The sequence below is a fragment of the Stomoxys calcitrans genome, chromosome 2 (assembly GCF_963082655.1).
Source record: "Stomoxys calcitrans chromosome 2, idStoCalc2.1, whole genome shotgun sequence".
Classification (NCBI taxonomy): Eukaryota; Metazoa; Arthropoda; class Insecta; order Diptera; family Muscidae; genus Stomoxys; species Stomoxys calcitrans.
Window position 1 is genome coordinate 78,659,748 of NC_081553.1, and position 22,396 is coordinate 78,682,143.

A 22,396-nucleotide genomic window follows, 5' to 3' on the forward strand; every position below is an offset into this window, starting at 1 on the left:
TCTCTCTCTCTCTCTTTCTAGGCGTTGCGGACGAAGTTTGATTATATTTCGTACTTTTTGGCACCTAAGAAAACGATCGTTTGTACCAAAATTAGAGTTTTCTTTCTCTCTAGTCGCTGCGGACAAAGTTAAGCTGCTTGGTACTATTTCGTATTTTTTTGTGTTAGTAAAGTATTTTTGTCCCACTTTTAAAAATTTTTCAAAAATATTTGTTGTTGTATTCTATACTATTTTCATACCAATTCAAAAATCCGTCCCTATTCGCACCTCTGCATTGAAATGCAACACTTCCTAATGGTTTACAGCCTCTTAAAAACATTTTACTTGAATGGTTATGATATGGGCGAAAATTGCTGTAACATACTAGACTTTGCACCACACAATCACAGCGATACGCAGGTACGCAGCTCCTTCCATTCAAAGCTGTTTCCTATTATTTGGTATGTGGTAAGGCTGCACAATAAAAGTGCTCACACTCAGTCGCAAAAACACTCCATGCCAGTTTTATTCACAAGCTCTAGTTGAACAATGGAGCTGTAATTATAATTACATTTTAATGGTTTACGTGGTAGTGGTTAACATTAACGTTAACACTAACCCTAAGGTAACTTACTACATACATACATACATTCCTATGTGTGTGTGTTTCAAATGTTTCACTGCCGGAGGAATCAAATGGTCCAGAGCGCCCATGACTTGCTAGCAAACAAATGCAAACGAATATGCAATTAGTACGGAACTACTAACTGCTAAGGTAAAAAAAGGGATTGTAGATAAGGTAGAACAAACAGGTAAAAACGTGCTAAGTTCGGCTGGGCCGAATCTTGGGAACCCACCAACATAGACTCTGCTAAAAATTTACACATATGAACTAAGCTGTAGGGCATATGTGAACTTTCCGAACCAAATTTTTACCGAATCAGGCAAACATTTAAACTTCTAGGATCCCTAGAAGGCTAATCGGGAGATCGGGTTTTATGGGAGTTATATGAGGTTATAGACATATTTGGACAATGCTTCTCATGGATATTACAAGTCATGACAGAAAACTGTGTGCAACATTTCAGCCAAATTGGACTACATTTGCGGTTTCTAGGGGCTTAAGATGTCAAATCAGGAGTTCGGCTTATATGGAGCTATAAGAGGTTCTAGACAGATTTGGACAGTATTTATCACGGATGTTGGCCAAATTTCAGCAAAAACCGATGAAAATTACAGTTTCTAGACTCCGAAAATTTGTATATACTAATTTCGTCATTCTGTTTGTAACTACTCGAAATATTCGTCTGAGACCCCATAAAGTATATATGTTCTTGATCGTCGCGACATTTTACGTCGATCTAGCCATGTTAGTCAGTCCGTCCGTCTGTCCGTCTGTCTGTCGAAAGCACGCTAACTTCCGAAGGACTAAAGCTAGCCGCTTGAAATTTTGCACAAGTACTTCTTATTAGTGTAGGTCGGTTGGTATTGTAAATGGGCCATATGGGTCCATGTTTTGATATAGCTGCCATATAAACCGATCTCGGGTCTTGACTTCTTGAGCCTCTAGAGGGCGCAATTCTTATCTGATTGAAATGAAATTTTGCACGACGTGTTTTGTTATGATATCCAACAACTGTGCCAAGTATGGTTCAAATCGGTCCATAACCTGATATAGCTGCCATATAAAGCGATCTTGGGTCTTGACTTCTTGAGCCTCTAGAGTGCGCAATTCTTAACCGATTGGAATGGAATTTTGCACGACGTGTTTTGTTATGATATCCAACAACTGTGCTAAGTATGGTTCAAATCGGTCCATGACCTGATATAGCTGTCATATAAACCGATCTTGGATCTTGACTTCTTGAGCCACTAGAGGGCGTAATTCTTATCCGATTGGAATGGAATCTTGCACGACGTGTTTTGCTATGATATCAAGCAACTGTGCCAAGTATGGTTCAAATCGATCCATGACCTGATATAGCTGTCATATAAACCGATCTTGGATCTTGATTTCTTGAGCCTCTAGAGTGCGCAATTCTTATCCGATTTGAATGATTTGAATGCGCAATTCTTATCCGATTGGAATGGAATTTTGCACGACGTGTTTTGTTATGATATCCAACAACTGTACCAGGTACGGTTCAAATCGGTCCATAACCTGATATAGCTGCCATATAAACCGATCTGGGGACTTGACTTCTTGAGCTTCTAGAGGGCGCAATCCCTTTCCGATTTGGCTGAAATTTTGCATGACGTACTTTATTCTTACTTTCAACAACTGTGTCAAATAAGGTTCAAATCGGTTCATAACCTGATATAGCTGCCATATAAACCGATCTGGGATCTTGACTTCGTGAGCCTCCAGAGGTCGCTATTATTATCCGATTTGCTTGAAATTTTGTACGACGGATCTTCTCATGACCATCAACATACGTGTTTATTATGGTCTGAATCGGTCTATAGCCCAATATAGCTCCCATATAAATCGATCTCTCTATTTTACTTCTTGAGCCCCCAAAGGGGGCAATTCTTATTCGAATTGGCTGACATTTTACACAGGTCTCCAACATATAATTTATTTGTGGTCCAAACCGGATATCGCTTGATATCGCTCTATCCTTTTTTGCCTAAGAAGAGATGCCGGGAAAAGAACTCGACAAATGCGATCCATGGTGGAGGGTATATAAGATTCGGCCCGGCCGCTTTTACTTGTTTTTAGTAAAACAGGAAGAAATTTTGCTGTAACAACAAAAGACATGCTGAATATGAAACAGCAGTAATTATTTGCCAAAACAGTAAACATTTCTGCTGTTTTAAGACACCAAAAATTTTGATTTTATACATTACTAGCCGAACCGGGCCCGCTCCGCTGCGCCTTCTTAAATTCTCTAATGAGGATATCGAATTCGTGCCATTGTAGCCCATGACGCAGAACGCGTTCGAATCCTGGCGAGAACATCGGACAAAGCGGTGGTTGGCGACATTTGCGAGGTACAACGGCATGCATGGCCATTTAAAACATTAAAACATCATCCCCAAAGACGAAGTTCCTACTCAGCAATAAAAAGGTCCCTTATCATTGAGTTTAAACTTGAATCGGAAAGCACTCATTCATGTGCAGGTTGACACTTGCTGATACGCGTTCCTCAGTAAGAATAGGAAGAAATGTCTCCGAACCATTCAATACCAAATGAGGTTTCAGACAAGGAAACAGTCTATCGTGTGATGTCTTCAATATTCTCCTGGAGAAGATTATACGAGGTGCAGATGTGAATAGATATGGCACACTAGCCACAAGGGAAAACATGCTACTCGCCTATGCCGACGACATCCACATCATTGAGCGATCACTGGAAGTAGTAACTGCAGCCATTGAACGCCATGTACAACCGATCAGATAAAGTAAATGGAGAAAGTTTGGATTCACAACTTTGAGATAGTCAGCAACTTTATCTACTTCGACACCGTCGTAACCAAAGCGAACAATGCCAGTTTTGAAATAAAGCGAAGAACAATACTGGGAAACAGATAACACTTTGGATTAAGTAAGCAGTTTAGAAACAGACGAAGATCGTACTATACAAAACACTGATATTATCCTTGATGTTATATGGTTATGAGGCATGGGTACTTGTGAAAGAAGACGAGGGAGTGTTTAGAGTGTTTGAGAGAAAGATTCTTCGAAAAATATATGGACCAGTTTGCTTTAATGGAGAATATGGGCGTCGTATAAATCGCGAACTGTATGACGACGACGGCGTAGTTACACGTATCAAAATACAACGGTTGCGTTGGCTAGGACTTGTGGTCAGAATGCATAAAGAAGCTCAAGCAAAGAAGTTTTTGGAAGGCAATCACGGTGGTACACGCAAACCGGGACAACCAAAAAGACCGATGGAAAGATCGAGTGGTGGCGAGATACCACGAAACTTGATGTCAAAGATTTTAGAATAAGCGCAGAAGATCGAGGCGCTTTTAACACTATTTTACGTTCGGCTAATGGGACTAATGTTCTGTCATAGCCGATAAGAGCAAAGTAAAGTAGAGTGAGACAATTTTTACTGATATCAGCAGATCTATTTTTCATGGTGTATGTGCAAAAGTTCAGCCAAATCGGATAACAAATTCGGTTTCTAGGCTCAAGAAGTCAAATCGTCAAATTATTGAAGATATATCGTAATTTGTACCCATATGATCCATTTGCAATCCCCAACGACCTTTATCAATAAGAAGTCTATGTTTAAAATTTCAGGAGGATATCTTATTTAGTTCGACCGTTATCGTTATCAATTTCCACATAGGTACGGACAAAGCCTGTAAAATGTGCAGCTTTTATCCATTTTCCATGAACAAAGGAACCTCTCGACATCTTTGCATGTTCCGATCTAAGTTGGACAATCTATGGTTTTAGCTGTATACAGAGACCTATCTGCCGACTTAGTTTTTTGAGTTTACAAAACATGCTTTTTACCTCCTATTATGACGAAATTCGAAAAAGTTAAATATCCACAATGGTTGGGAATTACAAATTCAACTCGACCAATATTAACGCGTTTTCAACTGTTTTATGTTACAAACGCATTGGGGAATTCAGTGAACGTTCCAAAATCCGCCATATACTATGCGAACTTCTTTTTAACACATTTAACAAACTGGCAATTGTTCTTCTGCTGACTGAAAAAAAAGAAACATACAAGGAGGGTGTGAATCGGGCTTAACATTGATATATCGACAAAAAAAGAGAAACAGGAGTTGCATACCTTTTAAACCATTTTACCCCATCGATTAGTGGCCACACCTGGATACATCACATCCGTTATAGGGCTTCCACATACCTTTTGAATACAACTTGATTTTTTTTCCAACATGTGAATGTGAATATGTTGGCGTTATTCATTTTACAAATTTGCGGTTTTATTGTTGAGCAGGATTATTTAAATTTTAATTTCAACAATTATGGCATATCAATGGTATTTTGTTGCGTATTTTATATTTTATTGCATACAAGCGAGCTCTTATGTTAGTGGTTAAACATGGCATTAATAATCATTGTATTTGAGTTATTCAAAATTAAGTGGTAAAATTAAAATTTTTATTAAGTAATTTTTGAAAATAGATCGCAATAAAATTGTTGAGAATTCAAATGGGTGTTGTGAATGATTTTTTGTTGTTGAAAAGAAATGAAATTGATTTGATATTGATGACTGCTTTCCTTTTGGACATTTGAAACCAAGTATCCAATAGTTACCAAAAGTAAATTTGAAGAATCGCATGGAAATAAAATTCAGTAAAATTTTATAGGGAATCAAAATTTTAACAAAATTTTTCAAAATAATAAAGTATTGAGAAGAAACCCAGTAAAGAAGAGCAAAAGTCGGCCGGAGCTGAGTTTATAACACCACACACCACCGAGTCTACGTACTCCTTTGATATTGGGTTGCCCAAAAAGTAATTGCGGATTTTTCATATAGTCGGCGTTGACAAATTTTTTCAGAGCTTGTGACTCTGTAATTGCATTCTTTCTTCTGTCAGTTGTCAGCTGTTACTTTTAGCTTGCTTTAGAAAAAAAGTGTAAAAAAGTGTATTTGATTAAAGTTCATTCTAAGTTTTATTAAAAATGCATTTACTTTCTTTTAAAAAATCCGCAATTACTTTTTGGGCAACCCAATAAGTAGAACCCACGTTGAAATCTATGCAGACTTTAGTTTTGCATACCTATTGAAGTATCAAATTGAACCTTGGAAAATATTCTTACGCTAGGATCTTCAATTGCGCTTACTGTAGGCTGTACCTACAGGCCATACCAGATGAAGGATATATATGGACGTCAAATCTAAATCTAGACCGATTTTGATGAAATTTTGTACATGTACACGAACGTCAAATAAAACACCTGACGCTAAATATTGTTAAGACAGGGCCAAAAAAGTTGCTTCTACGGCTTTGAAAGGTCATATCGGATGAGAGGTATAAATGGGAGTTATATCTAAATCTGAACCGATTTTGATAATACTTTGCACACAACCATTTTGTAAAGATCGAACCAAAATTGTGGAACACCTTATCGGATGAAAGATATATAGAGAAACTATATCTAAATCTGATCCAATTTTGATGAAATTTTGAGCACATACTGAGACGTCAAATAAAACACCTCACCCAAAATCTTGTAAGCCAAGGTTAGGTTTAAGTGGCAGTCTGCCACAGGAACAGAAGAAGGAAGATGCCTTCTATTTCCTACTGTTGAACCATCCAGATCGCTTTAAAAAGCCCAATAACTTGCGAATGTTCACATCCGCTAAATAAGACAGATTCTCAAAGAAATGGGAACCTAAAGTGGAACTCCTTCTAACTGCTAGTGCGGGAGGTTCAATAGTCTCTTCTTCCTCGATGTCCCCACATCTTCTGCAAAAATCGTTTCTGACAACATTCAGTCTGTTAGCATGTTTTCCGATTAGACATTGACCTGTCATGACGGACACAACGACTGAGACGTCTGTTCTAGCCAATGACAGCAAAGCAGTAGACCTCTTCATGTCTAGATGAGGCCACATAGTTTTGGAATGCTTACAGCCCCCTCTTTGTGACCATCTATCATTCGTTGCCCTTCGGGCGTGGTCCTAAAAACTTAGCTTACATGTTGCTAGGGGCATAACCACAGATTCCAGTGTCCCTGGAGTGCGTAAGGTAGTTCATAGTCTCGAAAATTCGTCTGCTTTAGAATTCCCTGGGATATCTTTGTAGCCCGGCACCCAGAATAGGTGAATTTTGAACTGTTCAGCCATTTCGTTGAGAGATCTGCGACAGTTGAGGGCGGTTTTGGTGTTCAGAAATACGTTCTCCTTGGATTTAATGGATGCCTGGCCATCTGAGAAGATATTTATGCCAATCGTCGTAATGACATTATATCTTAGCCATTCCATCACTTCTTTAATTGCAAGGATCTCTGCTTGATAAACACTGCATTGGTCGGGTAACCTCTTCGTTATGACCACTTCTAGATCTTTAGAGTACACCCCAAAGCCCACCTGGTCGTTTAGTTTGGAACCATATGTATACAAGTCTATGTAGCTTCTATTACCAGGGTTACCGTAGTTCCAATAGGTTCTATCAGTAATAGTGATGCTGTAATTTTTATCAAAAAGCGGCTCAGGTAGGGTTTTATCCACACTATATCAAGTTATAGTCCGATTTGGGGCTTAAGATGCAAAATCGGGAGATCGGTTTATATGGAAGCTGTATCAATCTATAGATCGATGTTGATCATATTGCACAAGACCCTTGATCGGTTTATATGGCAGCTATATCAGGTTATGGACCGATTTGGATCATACTACGCACAAATTTTGGAAGTGATACCAAAACACCACGTGAAAAATTACAGCCAAATTGGTTAAAAATTGCGCCTTCTAAGAGCTCAAGAAAACAAGACCCAAAATCGGTTTATATGGCAGCTAGATAAGATTATGAACCGATTTGAACCATACTGAGCACAGTTGTTGGAAGTGATATCAAAACACCACGTTCAAAATTTTACTCAAATTGGACGATTATTGTGCCTTCTAGAGGCTCAATAAGTTAAGACCCAAGATGAGTTTATATGGCAGCTATATCAAAACATGGATCGATTTGACCTATTTACAATCCCAACCGACCTAATCTAGTGAGAAGTATTTGTGCAAAATTTCAAGCGTCTCCTTCAAAAGTTTGCTTGCTTTCGACTTTCGTCTAGATGTAAAAGCCGCCAAAATACGCGACCACTTTTACACTTTTTCTTCTAGAGACAGGAATATATTGTTAATGGCTATATTTCAAAGTAGAGGAGACAGTACACCTCGTTGAGGTATTCCTCTGCTGACCAAGTTTTTTAGATCTACAGATCTCACGCCTACCGTAATGCATATTTTTGTAAGTAAGTTAGAAATGCCAGCTCCTTCATGATTGGCGTCGGTTTTATATTATTAAAAGCACCTTCAACGTCAAGAAACACCACCATTGTACATTCTTTGCCAGCGAAAGAACCCTCTTTGTAGACGACTTGGTCGTGAGGGGCTGTTTCAGTGGACTTGCCCTTAGTACATGCATGCTTTTGCTGAAAAAGGCGATCTCCGGCAATCTTTGTCCTAAGATATGTTCTACCCCTCAATGGAACTCTGTTTATTAACACAGTTTCTGTGACTCCCTCACAATTTGTTAACAAAGCGGTTTGTGTCTCTAGTAGTTGTAGTGGTTGTTGTAACAACATTTTCATGTGGAGGTGGCGATCCTCGTCAAGCTTCTGTAGTCGAGTAATTGCCACGGCAACATAGTGGCCATTGGTTATTTAAAGGCGCCAATAACCCGCCTTAACATATCGAGCATCTAGCCACTTAGTATTTGTTTAAGAGCCGGTGCCACCCGACCTCTGATTGAGACTCTCTCGATACCGCTGATTGTCCGCGACTGCCGTTGCGTTATTCCATATGGAGCATTCCACTATCCGCAACCTATGGACGCGCCCGGTAGCTCGCGTTAAGCTTCTCGTGCCAGCAAAGAACACCACGCAGTTCGCCCCTCAAAGTTCCAGCTTGTGTGGTGCACACAGCTATCCCGTATCGGGGATATATTCGGAATTTATCTTCACAAAGGGTATATTATTTTATTGGATTTTGACTACAATTTGGATAAATAACGAAATTTCGTTAAAATCCATGCGAAATGGTCCCGAACGAACTTAATGCCTTTTACTTGTTGTCCATACGCCAAGTTCTTGAACATGCAAAATCGGACTATAGTAGACCATGTCTCAACTTAGTGTCTTAAACCTACAAATGGCAAACTTATTACTCGATGTACTTTAAATTTGGAACAGCGATTTGCAACAACCCTACGACATATGCATAGGAAATTGGTTGATTGGATCGAATCGCCGCCGTCCGTTTTTGGGGGTGAGGAAGACTCCCAAGCTCTTGGCACAGAAATTTGATATAATTTTTGTTATACCCTCCACCATAGAATGGGGGGTATACTTATTTCGTCATTCCGTTTGTAACACGAAATATGCGTCTAAGACCCCATAAAGTATTGGGTTGCCCAAAAAGTAATTGCGGATTTTTCATATAGTCGGCGTTGACAAATTTTTTCACAGCTTGTGACTCTATAATTGCATTCTTTCTTCAGTCAGTTATCAGCTGTTACTTTTAGGTTGCTTTAGAAAAAAAGTGTAAAAAAAGTATATTTGATTAAAGTTCATTCTAAGTTTTATTAAAAATGCATTTACTTTCTTTTAAAAAATCCGCAATTACTTTTTGGGCAACCCAATATATAAATTAATGATCTATCGATCTAGCCATATCCGTCCGTCTGTCTATCCATCCATCAGTCTGTCGATAGCACGCTAACTTTTGAAAGAGTAAAGCTAGCCGCTTGAAATTTTGCACAAATACTTCTTATTAGTGTAGGTCGGTTGGAATTGTAAATGGGCCAAATCACTCCATGTTTTGATATAGCTGCCATATAACCGATCTTGGGTCTTAACTTCTTGAGCTTCTAGAGAACGCAATTGTCTTCCGATTTGGCTGAATTTTTGGCTGTGTCAGGTATTGTCCAAATCGGTTGAAAATCTGATGCCATATAAACTGACCTTGGGGCTTTGCTTCTGGAGCTTCTAGAGCTTCTAGAGTACGCAATTCTCATCCGATTAGGCTGAAATTTTGCAACTGGGCCAAGTATAGTCTAAATCAGTCCATAACCTGATATAGCCGCCATATAAACCGATTTCCTGATTAGACTTCTTGAGCCTCTAGAGGGCGCAATTCCTATCCGATTTGGCTGAAATTTTGCATGACATGTTTCGTTATGACTTTTAACAACTGTGCTAAGTATGGTTTAAATCGGTCAATAACCTTATATAGCTGCCATATAAACCGATCTTGGGTCTTGACTTCTTGAGCTTCTAGAGGGCGCAATACTTATCCGATTTAGTCGAAATTTTGTGTAAAGTGTTTTGTTTTGACTTCCAACAACGTGTCAAGTAGGGTCTAAATCAGTCCATATCCTCATATAGCTGCCATATAAATAGATCTCCCGATTAGATTTTTTGGCCTTCTAGAGGGCGATTGAAATTTTGCATAGGTCGTTTTGGTATGACTTCCAACAACTGTTCCAAGTATGGTCTAAATCGGTATATAACCTGATATAGCTGCCATATAAACCGAGGGCGCAATTATTATGAGGGCGCAATTATTATGAGGGCGCAATTATTACTCTATTTGCCTGAAATTTTGGAGGTGGTGTTTTTCTATGACTGATGTTTTTCTATTTGAAAATGGCACTCAAAGAACTTGATAAATGTGATCCATGGTGGAGGGTATATGAGATTCGGCCCGGCTGAACTTAGCACTCTTTTACTTGTTTTTTACCACCAATACATTCAGTTCTACATGGCAGTTTTGGGGAGTGTGGAGGCCTTCAATTTTCTTGACCTTACATGTTTAAGTCAGCTTTGTACTCTACTACTAATTGAATTTCATATTATCATGATTGAGCTGCTTATTATTTTTTGGGGATCTTTTGTGTTGAGGCAATTATTTGGCCCCCAAATTGGATGCCAAATCCGTATACAATTTCCAAATAACTTTCATTTCACGTGTTTGAGTCATTGTAAGATCCAAATAGAATTTCAGTTAAACTGTTTTACATATCTATGAAATATGAGTGATATTTTAAAGAAATGTTATCGCAATTTCTGATTTATGAAATTTCAACTATAAGTACTACAAACAACAGTCTCTGAACTGTAAGCCAGACGGACATAGTTCACTATGGTGCCGATGAGATAATGAAACCCAACTATCGAAACGCATCCACCAGTGGGGTGACATGTGTCCTGTCTTGTCTGAGGAACTGGCAATGTCTTTTCTTCAAGACTCAATTATCAATCTCTCCTTTGGTCATTAAGCTCGACTTGAAAGACAATGAAACGTTATTTAGATATTCAATAGCCTTTAGAAAAATTTGTTGCTCTTGATAATTTTCTTGATGGAAAACATTTCTGGTTTTAAAGTAATTAATTTCATTTTTCTTCTTTCAGGAACATATTTAAGGTAAGCAAAAGCTCCAAATAATTGAATTATCAAATCACATTTAAACAGGATAAATTCACTCTCACCAACTCTTTTGAAAATGCATAGTTACTTAAAAAAAAAAAAAAAAAAACTTAAACATTTAATCCCGCATATGACTGCTAACAAACGATGTAAACTTTGTATTTATCTCTCCGCTGCAGCAGTAGTAGCAGCAGCAATTAGTTGTTAAAAATGTTTTTTTCCATAATTCTACTTTGACTGCCCTCAAACATGGCTTGTCAGCCAAAAGTAATCTTTTCAAACTTCCAACAGCAGCTGCAAGACTAGTCCAATAAAACCCAGTGATCAACTAACGAATTCATGAAAGAGAAAAAACACCGAAAGCGAATAACAAACAACAAGAACAACAAAACGCCTCCCAACAGAATTTGCTGGGGTCAATTAAGCCAATTAAAATTTAATAAAAGAAAAATAAGCACTACGACAACTACGACCAGCGGCCAGTTATATCCCGGCCTCAGTCTCAGTCGCGGAGACCCGGCAAATGACAACTAGAACCAAACACAGATAAGCGCGTAGCGTATTTTTGCCTGGGAACAAACCTTGGAAACGCAAATAAGCGGTGCAGACAAAAAGCGGTTGCAAAACATTTGAAAGAGAAATGGAAGAGTGCAGAAAAACCAAAACAAACATAAAAAAAAAAATGGAGGAAGACAACGTGACAATTATGACAGCAATGCGCGCCGATTGTTATGAAGTATGGAGAGAAGTGATGCTGAAGTAAATGTCCTTCGTTAGGCGTCGAAAAACAAAACTTTACTTCCGTTTTCAGTTTCCCCTAATAGGAAAAAAATAAATACTAGTCTTTCAAGGTGTCCAGTTGATGGCTGACTTTGCAGCATCACTCAGGCGAAAACTGATAGGGAGAGATAATAGGTAGTGTTTTTTGTGCTACTTAAATCTACATAAACTTTTTTGGTATGTGCATTAGTCGTTCCTAACAAAAGGGGCTCGACGTGGTAGGAAATGCAGTTAAATCCAAATATCTGTGCCATATTGGGGAAGGATGTGTAGGGGTTTTATTGTACAAAATCACAATAAAATCGGGCAATGCATACACCATTTACAAAACACCATGGAAGTTACTATGGCCCAGCGATTAGCGAGTCCGCCTATGACACCGAACGCCTGGTTTCAAATCCCGGCAAAAACATCAGAAAAAATTTCAGCGTTGGTTATCCCCTTACCAATGCTGTTTGCATGCAAACAATTATTTGTTGCATATAAAGAAAATATTCGCCAAGTAAACTTATTTTCGAAAAAACGATGGACTTTGTTTACGATAAAAAAAAAAATGTTTTTGCGATAAATTCTTGCGAGAATTTGTGAGTAATATAAAGTTTTTTTTATCCTGTAGAACCTTTCATTCTAGATATATTGAAATTGTTGTTCGGGATTTCAGCTAGGTTTTCTTTATTTATGAATGAATTTAACGTCATTCTTATGTATGTGTATTCTTTTCTAATAGAATTTGCAAATTTAAAAGGATGCCAAGTTCAATTAAATGTTGAAACATAATTCAAACTCAAATATTTATATGCAAATCTCAGATGGCTATTTCACAACACAATTTGATACACAAAATATGTTTTGTCTTAATACGTCTATACTAGTGACGAGCACACAATTTCAATTATGTGCAAGCCCATGGCGTTGCTTGAGATTATTTTCTTGTGTACATACACAGTAGTATGCAGTATTGTGAGTATTTTTGCCCATCACTGGTCTATACGCTTAAAAAATCACTCATTCTCCCTAGTAGGATAGACACAAGAGAATAAGTATTGATTTAGCAAACGAATTATCATTTGCGGCTAGCGAAAAACTTTTGCAAACAAATAGTTTTTCGTTTTACAACAAAAGAAGGTCCTTTTGCCGTGGACGAAGCTGCTAGAGGGTTTACAACAATCAAAGTTAGTTATGTTCAAAAATGATACACTTACGGCTAAGGTTTGATAAGTGGAAAAGAAGTGTTACACGTCGCTATGCGGCACACCGTTCGGATTCGTCACAAAAAAGGAGGGCCTTTATCATTGAGTTTAAAGTTTAATAGGTTTGGAGTATACTAATTTCGTCATTCTGTTTATAACTCCTCGAAATATTCGTCTCAGACCTCATAAAGTATATATATTCTTGCTCGCCATGATATTTTATGTCGATCTAGCCATGTCCGTCCGTCTGTCCGTCCACCCGTCTGTTTGTCGAAAGCACGCTAACTTTCGAAGGAGTGCAGCTAGCCGCTTGAAATTTTGCAAAAATACTTTTTATAGGTGTAGGTCGTTTGGGATTGTAAACGAGCCATATCGGTCCATGTTTCGATACAGCTGCCATATAAACCGATCTTGGATCTTGACTTCTTGTGCCAATACAGGGCTAAATTTTTATCCGATTTGGCTGAAATTTTGAAAGAGGTGTTCTGTTATGTTATGAAAGAGAACAAGTAAAAGCGTGCTAAGTTCAGCCGGGCCGAATCTTATATACCCTCCACCATGGATCGCATTTGTCGAGATCTTTTCCCGGCATCTCTTCTTAGGCAAAAAAAGGATATAAGAAAAGATTTGCTCTGCTATTAGAGCGATATCAAGATATGGTCCGGTTTGGACCACAATTAAATTATATGTTGGAGACCTGCGTAAAATGTCAGCCAATTCGAATAAGAATTGCGCCCTTTGGGGGCTCAAGAAGTAAAATAGAGAGATCGATTTATAAGGGAGCTGTATGGGCCTATAGACCGATTCAGACCATAATAAACACGTATGGTAATGGTCATGAGAGAATCCGTCGTACAAAATTTCAGGCAAATCGGATAATAATTGCAACCTCTAGAGGCTCAAGAAGTCAAGATCCCAGATCGGTTAATATGGCAGCTATATCAGGTTATGAACCGACTTGTACTTTATTTGACATAGTTGTGAAAGTAACAATAAAAAACGTCTTGCGAAATTTCAGCCAAATCGGATAGAAATTGAGCCCTGTAGAAGTTCAAGAAGTCAAGTCCCCACATCTGTTTATATGACAGCTATATCAGGTTATGAACCGATTTGAACCATATTTGGCACAGTTGTTGGATATCATAACAAAACACGTCGTGCAAAATTTCATTCCAATCGGATAAGAATTGCGCCCTCTAGAGGCTCAAGAAGTCAAGACCCAAGATCGGTTTATATGGCAGCTATATCAGGTTATGAACCGATTTGAACCATACTTGGCAAAGTTATTGGATATAATAACAAAACACGTCGTGCAAAATTTCATTCCAATCGGATAAGAATTGCGCACTCTAGAGGCTCAAGAAGTCAAGACCCAAGATCGGTTTATATGGCAGCTATATCAGGTTATGGACCGATTTGAACCATATTTGGCACAGTTGTTGGATATCATAACAAAACACGTCGTGCAAAATTTCATCCCAATCGGATAAGAATTGCGCACTCTAGACGCTCAAGAAGTCAAGACCCAAGATCGGTTTATATGGCAGCTATATCAAAACATGGACCGATATGGCCCATTTACAATACCAACCGACCTACACTAATAAGAAGTATTTGTGCAAAATTTCAAGTGGCTAGCTTTACTCCTTCGGAAGTTAGCGTGCTTTCGACAGACAGATGGACGGACGGACGGACGGACAGACGGACGGACATGGCTAGATCGACATAAAATTTCACGACGATCAAGAATATATATACTTTATGGGGTCTAAGACGAATATTTCGAGTAGTTACAATCAGAATGACGAAATTAGTATGCCCCCCATCTTATGGTGGAGGGTATAAAAACACCGAAAGCGAAGAAAAAACAACAAATCTACTCGCAACAGAATTTTCTGAGTTCAATTAAGCCAATTAAAATTTAATAAAAAAAAAATAAGCACTACAACAAGTTCGACAAGCGGCCCGTTATATCCCGACTTCAGACTCATTCGCGGAGACCCGGCAAATGACAACAACTGTGCTAAGAAAAGTTGAAATCGGTTCATAACCTGATATAGCTGTCATATAAACCGATCTTGGGTCTTGACTTATCAAGCCTCTAGAGGGCGCAATTCCCATCTGTTTTGGCTGTAATTTTGCACGTGGTGTTTTGGTATGACTTCTAACATTTGTGCTAAGTATGGTTCAAATCGGTCTATAACCTAATATAGCTGCCATATAAACCAATCTTGAATCTTGACTTCTGGAGCCACTAGAGTACGCAATTCCCATCCGATTTGGCTGAAATTTTGCATGACGTGTTTTGTTATGATTTCCAACAATTGTGCCAAGTACGTGAAATCGATGCATAACTTGATGTAGCTGTCATATAAACCGATCTGGGGTCTTGACTTCTTGAGCCCTTAAAGGTCGCAAATCCTATTCGATTTCGCTGTAATTTTGTATGACGTATTTCGTTATGACTTTATGACAACTGTTCAATTGTTCAAATCGATCCTTAACCTGATATAGCTGCCATATAAACCGATCTGGGATCTTGACGTCTTGAGCCTCTATATGGCGCAATTATTACCTGATTTGGGTGGAATTTTGTACAACGGCTTCTCCCGTGACCTTCAATATTGTCTTTCTAATATTGTCTGAATAGGCACAAGTGGCCGTGGGCAAACGCATAATTCATCAATAGAAACAACTATTGAATGATAGCCTGACCATTTGGACAGTTGAACAGAAAGGCAAATAGACTGATAGACAGACTTGGATAACATATGGACGAGCACACTTCAATTCATATTCCACAAAGATTGAGTTGGTAGGAGTGCTGGTTTATTTGCAATTATATTCTTTGTGCCCATTTTTTGCTTTCTGGAATTAAGGATATTTTTCTATTATTTACCTATTCCTATAAGATGACATATTTAATAAAGAAAAAAAGATGAATCATCGACAACCATTGGAATTTTTGGCAAAAAATTGATATAGTAAAATGGAAAAAGAGAAATAGGAAGGATATTGACTCATATCAAATAACGCTATAATATTTCATACAATATTTAATCATGGTCAACCGGATGGATGAAGCTCGAAGTGTGTGCTTACCGTATAGTTGGAGACTTATTAGGTTAACCCCAAGTATAGAAAGTGGTGATCAACAGCGTCTGAATGCATAAGGTGTTACTCGCCTTTAACAGATCAAACCAGTGAACAAATCCGAGCCGAAGGCCTCGGTTTCGTTTGTTGATCGGACAGAGTGATAACAAGTAAAAAGGCATTAAGTTCGGTCGGACCGAAATTTGGATACCCACCACCTCGGTTATATATGTAAACCCCCTTTCATCACAATCCGGTCAAAATTGGATAACTTGTGCACCCAAATTCGGCACGGACATTGAGTGGTCTAATAAATATAACTGTTGAATTTTGTATTTATATTTCACTGTTGAATTTGTATTTCAAATTTCAACATAATCGGGTAATTAATAAAGTTTTTATGAACTTCAGACCCTTAATCGGCTCATCGATCTATATGACAGCTGTATCTAAATATAGTCCGATATTGACCATATTTTGTTCGGATGGCGAGGACTTAAAGCTACTTACTGTTTCAAATTTCAGCGAAATCGGATGAAAAATAAACCCTTTATGGGCTTTAGACCCTTTATCTGGAGATCGGTCTATATGGCAGCTATACCTAAATATAGTCCGATATAGACCATATTTTGTACGGATGTCGGGAGCCCTAAAACTACTCATTATTTCAAATTTCAGCGAAATCGGAAAGAAATAAACCTTTTTTGGGCTTCGGACCCTTTATCTGGAGATCGGTCTATATGGCAGCTATACATACCTAAATATAGTCCGATTTCATCCATATTTAGTTCAGATGTCAGGAGGCTTAAATTAACCCTCTGTTTAAAATTTCTGAACCATATTTTTGTCCTTTGTTAGGGGCGTAGAACTACCCATAGGCTAATACAGCTCCTCTATAAAACCATCTCCCTATTTTACTTTTTGACTTCTACTATGGTCTCCAACATTCATTCCATTATGGGGCGAATCGGACCATAACTTTTTGTAGCTCCAATAGTATATCAAATCTTTTCTTTTATCCTTTCGTTTCCTTTGTTTGCCTAAAAATAGACACCGGGAAATGAACTCGGAAAATGCGATCCATGGTGGAAGGTACACAAAATTCGGCCCGTTTAAACTTTTTATAATTATAACCTACACCTCAACTGTGGTATAGGGTATTGTAACTTAGTGAATTTGTTTGTAACACCGAAGGAAGAGAGAGATAGACCCATTGATAACTATACCGATCGACTCAGAACCACTTTCTGATTCGTTTTAACTATGTCTGTCCGTCTGTCTGTCCGTCTGTCCATGTTAATTTGTGTTCAAACTGCAGGTCGCAATTTTCATTCGATCTTCTTCAAATTTGGTACAGGCATGTTTTTCGACCTAAAGACAAAGCCTATTGAAATTGGAAAAAATCGGCTCAGATTTAGATATAGCTCCCATGTTCGTTCGCATTGTAGTAATAATGCAAAAAAATGGTCACTTGTCAACGGATTCTCTTGAAATTTGGCAGGAGGGATTTTCTTGTGACTTTTGACATTACTGGCGAATTTCATGGAAATCGATTCAGGTTTAGATATAGCTCTAATAAGTATATATGACCCGATTTTTACTCCTACAGCCACTGCAAGCGCATTTATTCTCCACTATTATCATTATTTTGTTCAAAGTCTTCCTCGACAATTTCTACAATATCCAATATAAAGTTGTCGAAATCAGTTCAGATTTGGATTTAGCTCTCATATATATGTTTGTCCGATTTTGAGAAATATTGCAATAAAGTGCTCATTTACCCAACCGATTCCCTCGAAATATATCACGAGAGGTTTTGTCTTGACTATCAAAATTACTGGTGAATTTCATAGAAATCGGTTCAGATTTCGGTTTATATGAAAGCTATATCAGATTTTTGACCGATAAAGACCATACTTGGGACGTATGTTACAGTTCATTGAACAGGCCAGTTTTAGCTAAATCAGATAAGAACTGCGACCTATAGGGGCTTAAGGATTTCATTCGATAGATCGGTATATATGGGAGCTATATCAGGTTTTAAACCGATTTAACCCATACTTAGTACGTTCGTATGTTGGAGGTCATAGATAAAGTAATTGTGCAAAATTTCAGCCAAATCGGGTAAAAATTGAGTAGAGTCAAAACGTATAGAGATTGGAGATTGGTTTATATGGGAGCTAAATCATAACATAGACTGATATAGGCCATTTACAATTCTTACCCACCTTTAGTAGTGGGAAGTATTTATGCAAAATTCCAAGCGCCTAGGTTTATTCCTTCGAAAGTTAGCGTGCTTTCCACAGACAGACGGACGGACATGGCTAGATAGACTTAAAATGCCACGGTGGCCCTAGAAGCTTAATTTTTTGCCTAATACGTCAGAAATTTGGTACGTAAAGGGCAGAATCCGGCTATAGGAAGGAAGGAAGCCCCTTATCATCGAGCATTTGCTTGGTCGTAGATTCTCAAATTCGGCCAGGCCGAACTTTTTTACTTGTTTCATTTAAAGGGTAGATAATATTGGGTTGCCCAAAAAGTAATATCGAATCAGAATCACTTTCTGATTCGATTCAGCTATGTCCGTCTGTCTGTCTGACTGTCCATGTTAATTTGTGTACAAACTACAGGTCGCAATTTTCTTCCGATCGTCGTTAAATTTGGTATGGGCTTGTTTTTCGGCCTAGAGACGAAGCCTATTGAAATTGGAAAAAAATCTGTTCAGATTTGGATATAGTTCCCATATATACAATATATTTGTCCGATTTGTAGTAATACTGCAATAAAACGGTCATTAGTTAACCGATTTTCTCGAAATTTGGAAGAAAGGATTTTCTTATGACTCCCGACATTGCAGATGAATTTCATAAAAATCGGTTCAGATTTGGATATAACTCCCATATATATGTTCGTCCGATTTGCATTAATAATGCAATGAAATGGTTATTTATTACCCTATTCTCTCGAAATTTGGCAGGAGGGATTTTCAAATGATTCTCGACACTACAGGTGAATTTCATGGAAATCGGTTCAGTATTAGTTATAGCTCCCATATGTATGTTCTTCAGATTTTGGGTAATTTGCAATAATGTTGTCATTTGTCAACCGTAGTTATTACAGTTTGAACATATTTTTGCTCGCCGAGGTCCATCAAAAATGGTTCAGAATTGGATGTAGCTCCCACATTGTACTTATTGAGTAGGTGTAGGGTATTATACAGTCGGCACCGCCCGACTTTTGCCCTTCCTTAATGGTTTTATTTTATTTATACCGTTTTGACAGATTCTACCAATGAGTTTGGTGTGGTGCCAAACGAAGTCATGATATATGAAACCAGGCAAATGCCTTACTTTAAAATCCGGGTTTTTTGTTTTTCTATTTGTAATAAAAACAGACTACCCTACGGTCTGCAACCGGACAATATCAAATGGTATGGATTTTATTTTATTTGTGATATCAATTAATTCAATTTATTTTATTTTAGTTTGTATTCTTTTATTATATTTGTTTTTATTTTCCTTTTTTTGAAACCCAAGAGAATGTCGAAAGGGTTTTCTTTCAAGATTGCTTTATTCAGATTTTTTTTTTTCGATTATTTTTCCGTGATTTTGAAAACTGGTACAAAACAATTTTTGTGGAGAATAACAGTTTGCTGATCTTTTTTCTTCACATTTGATTGTTTTATTCACCGCCGCAAATGTTTCATTATTTCCCAGAACTCAATAACTTTCATTACTGACCTACACTAACTAACTCACTCAACACAAGGGTGATAATTTCTTGTGTAAAATTAGCTATAATGACTCTCTTTCAGTTAGGCCCAGTGCCCAGTTTTGTTTTGAAGTTTTGCTATCCGGACTTTGCAACAGGGGCGAGAATATCACAACACATGTTGGCAGATTTTGTAATGCAATGCCTTTGTGCTTCCAGCAGCAGTCTCTACACGGAACGGAACTAGGTTGGGCAAATGATGCTGGGCTAGTGGCTTGATAACATGTAGCCTCTTTGTTAACTGCCCATACAGGACGATGATGACGGCAAAGGCGATGGAAACGTTGAAAGTCCTTTAAAATATTCCAAGTACCTCTAGAACGAACATTGTATGGCTGTGTTAGTCATAGTTGTTACTCCATGAGTAGGCACTTGTATGGCATATTTTTGGAAGCAACTTGTTGTGCGTCCTTACACATGTTGCAGCCACGCAGATAGAAAAGAGTTGTGTACCTTTTTGTTGCAAAACCAATTTACACAAGTGTTAGCCTGAGGTGTGTATAGGAGTCATGCATGTAGAGTGTATAGTGTAGTGTAGTTATATTTCCTTACATCTAAGGACGTTATAAGGGGGATCGTAGAGTGTCCTGCCCCCGCACTGCTCCCCATGAGTCCTTAACGTCGTTGAGTATTGCTGTCTCTCCTTTGTTCATAAATGTTTTCAGGCTATTGGCTGTTAAATTTATTTTACACAAAACCATTACCATTACTTCAGTGCACTTAAAGAACATCTGACATGGTTCGCAGTAGCTGCAAGGATATTAAATGTTGATGTTGCAATATTAACAGATGCGTGTATTTGTGTTTCAAAAGCTTGTTTTATGCTATTTAGGCCACTTTTAAAAAAACACACAGTAAATACATGGAAAGTGCTTGTATAGACAAATGATAGCATAAGGACGTATAAATCGTTTGTGTAAAAAAATAAGTCATAACCTAAATTTAGTCATTGGAAATTCGTCGGCGAAGAAACGAAATAATTTAACATTTTTTCAAGTTACTAATATTTAGGCCCTGATTACCCGCAAGTGGCAATTTTTTCCACCATCAATTTATTTTATAGAAAAGGTTTCATTTGAAATGTTTGAAAAATTATTTTCGTCATATAGTTCTTAAAAACATTGATTTTTCTTAAGGAATCGGATGTCCAAATTTGAGGTCAACAATTTGGAGGAACTTCCTACGCAAATTGTGCCTTCGAATCAAACTATTTAAGATCGGTTTTTATAAAAAACTCTGTTTTTCTATAAATTTCAGAAAAAGACAACTTTTTACATACCCGAGGTGTTGGATTTATAATTAGATATTATCCAGTTCAATCCTAAAAAGAGACAAATTGAACATTATTAACAAGATGCAAGGACTAAAGGTTTAAAAATTATATATTCAGAATAAGAAAAAGGTCAAGTTATATGTGGCAAGGTCAAATACTTAGCAGTTATCTTATATGGGAAACTTAATTGGAAGTGTCACATTCAGGAGCGTACTGAGAAGGCTAAAAGATGTTGGGCACTATGGGGCCTGAATCCTGGCATAGTCCACTGGCTCTACGGGAGCGTGGTAAGACCAATTCTTACTTACGCATCAGTAGTTTGGAGGACTGCGATGGAGAAAAAGTGCAACTTAAAGACTATTCAACAGGTTCGGAGAACAACATAAGGACTATACAACAGGTTCGGAGAACATATTGTCTTGGCATTGGCGGAGCGATTAGGACCACTTCCACTAGAGCACTGGAGACTATTGTAGACATTCGACCCATTGGCATACAGATTAAGTGTGAGTCAGCCACTGCGGCTATGAGACTTAAGGCGATGGGAGAATGGATTGAGGTTAGGAGCAGCTCAAACCGTCGAGGTATAATCGAGGCGACGATAGGAAACCTGAGACGTCACTTAAGGTCGAGTGCGGGGCACTGCTGCCAGCGGCACAGTCTTGGACTGACGGAACCCTAGTATTGTCATCTGGAATATCATGTAACACGAATGGATCAAAGCTAGAAGACTAAGTGGGCCTGGAGGTTTAAATGAGAACCCGAGGGCTGAGATCTGTTTTAGACTACCTGACCATAATACGGTCCTGCAGGCGGAGATGCGGGCGATCACGGAATGCGTGAGTTGGTGTGGTGCTATTGCGAGGACGTCGATTGTGAACACCTTTACGGACAGTTAAATGACCATAAGGGCAATAACAACCAGGACGGTAAAATCACGAACAATCTTGGAATGTAAAGGAGATTAACGCCATCTCTGAGGATGGCACAATCCGCATCGTTTGGGTGCCGGGTCATATAGGAGTAAAGGGGAATGAAAGGGCAGACGATTTGGCAGTGAAGGCCAGAGCACTGTCGTCAATAAACTTGGTTAACCCAAAGTCTTTCGAGTCGACGCATTCCGACTTAAGGATGTGGGCGACGAACGCGAAAAAGTCGGTAGGTAGGCGGAAATCCTATGGCGTAATCCGGATCGTGAAAAGTCGAGGCTGAAAAGAAGT

General features: G+C 38.3%; 2 long non-coding RNA genes across 2 annotated transcripts in view; both read right to left on the reverse strand.

The window, feature by feature from the left end:
- Nucleotides 1-22,396, reverse strand: part of LOC106091100 (uncharacterized) — an 86,286-nt gene that overhangs the window by 26,138 nt on the left and 37,752 nt on the right. The window contains exon 3 of the long non-coding RNA XR_001221942.2: nucleotides 21,183-21,224. This is a non-coding gene — a long non-coding RNA (uncharacterized LOC106091100). The remainder of the gene's footprint in view (nucleotides 1-21,182; nucleotides 21,225-22,396) is intronic.
- Nucleotides 263-5,164, reverse strand: LOC131994007 (uncharacterized). The gene is made up of 4 exons (XR_009397330.1): nucleotides 4,743-5,164; nucleotides 4,454-4,656; nucleotides 599-699; nucleotides 263-534 (listed from the first exon to the last, which is right to left on the reverse strand). It is a non-coding gene; the product is annotated as an uncharacterized LOC131994007 (long non-coding RNA).